We start from the raw sequence: 1,604 nt of genomic DNA on the forward strand, positions 1-1,604 counted from the left end.
TGGGGGGGGGGGGGGGGGGGGGGTTGCTATAATGGATACCTATAAATGTCCTTACCTGGTCACAGTTCCAACCCAATCGTAACAAATTGTAACACAAAGATTAACACACTTTTACACAAATCGTCTCAACTCATTTGTGTTTCTAAAGTGACTTTTTCCGCATGTTATCTTTATTATAGATCCTTTATTTCCAGTATTTCAGATATGAACGGTTATCATATACAGACATATTTAGATTGCTGACCACACACAAGCAGGCAATAATGAGGACTAGGTATGCAGTCCACTAAAGCCGGAGGATTGTCCATGCACTTTCGATGGAGTGCCCTAAAGTCTGTTCCCCATAACAACCTGCCTCGCTCCCGGTGTAAACATGCCTGCTGTCTTCACAACGACAATATCTACGTGGTAGGAGGGAAAGATGGAAATGTCGCACTTAAGGAAATATGGAAATTTCATATTGGTATGCAACATTTCATTTTAGTGTATTTTTTTGATAACAATTGAGTTAGATTTTACTTCATGGCAGGGCGAGTAGCATCCTGGGGGCAAGTTCTGTCTAATATTGGTATACAATGCGTTCATAATAATGGTGTCAGTCGAATACTGCAGTGAAACATTTAGGTTTGGATTCCTGGCTTGTGGTTTCTAGAATATGGTTTGGTTAGGATTTCACTTTAAGTGTTCTTTTTTTTCAGTAACAGTCAATCTGATTGGTTGACCATGGTCAACCAAACTATACCCAAAACATAAAAAAAGCTGGCAAAAAGGAAGTGATGATGAAACTACTTTAGTTACCTGATAAGCATTGAGGTCTTTGTCATTTTTCAAAATAGATATTAGTTTTAAAACATCTTGATTGTAGTTAGATCTAGACTCTTCTCTGTTACAGGGAGTCACAAGTGGGAGAAGCTCACCTACCGTGGAGACAGTCTGCCTATCCTCGAGGGCCACACTCTGGTCGCACACAAAGTATGTATACCTTGTTACCTCCCCTGACATATGGCTTGGAAAACAGGCAAATATTTCCCCAAATAGTATTTCCTGGTGTCATAACATTTTTTGGTGTCAACGACCTGTCAGAACCAATTTCACCAGTGCCATATCTAGACATTCTAAAGACTATTCTTCAGTACCCTTTAGCATATCAAGGGGGGAAACATCTCAGTACTTTTATAGTCTAAATGTGCCCTACTCTCTTATCTGGTTATCTGAGCCAAAGGCGCAAGTGATCTATTGCCATCCATTGTCTAGTAACTGATGACATCTTCAACATCTCCTTTAGAGCCCCATTGCCTGGTAGTTGGTTGGGTATGTTTAAAACAATTACCTTGACCTTCGTTCAAGGTCTCAAAGGTAAAACGTATTTCAATCATTAAGATTAGTCTTCTCAAGTTCAAGGAGTCTTTCATGTGATCATATTGAACCAGTAGGTAGAAGGGGATTGAATGCTCTAAAATCCATTCAAATTGATGACCATAGCATTGATTTGAGGTCACTAGAGAGGGTTCTAATATATATATTCTGAATTCTAGAAGACAATGGGTCATTTGCGGTAGTGTTATCAGTAAGGGGCATTTCCATTCCCCAGGAACCACTTACCG

At 39.8% G+C, this 1,604-nt stretch overlaps 1 long non-coding RNA gene across 1 annotated transcript in view; it reads left to right on the forward strand.

Moving 5' to 3' along the window:
- LOC110441498 overlaps nucleotides 1–973 on the forward strand; it is a 25,343-nt gene extending 24,370 nt beyond the window's left edge. Inside the window, exons 2-3 of the long non-coding RNA XR_002461876.1 lie at nucleotides 195–463; nucleotides 893–973. This is a non-coding gene — a long non-coding RNA (uncharacterized LOC110441498). The remainder of the gene's footprint in view (nucleotides 1–194; nucleotides 464–892) is intronic.
- Nucleotides 974–1,604: the final 631 nt, after the last annotated feature.

Source organism: Mizuhopecten yessoensis, unplaced genomic scaffold (genome assembly GCF_002113885.1).
Source record: "Mizuhopecten yessoensis strain PY_sf001 unplaced genomic scaffold, ASM211388v2 scaffold715997, whole genome shotgun sequence".
Classification (NCBI taxonomy): domain Eukaryota; kingdom Metazoa; phylum Mollusca; class Bivalvia; order Pectinida; family Pectinidae; genus Mizuhopecten; species Mizuhopecten yessoensis.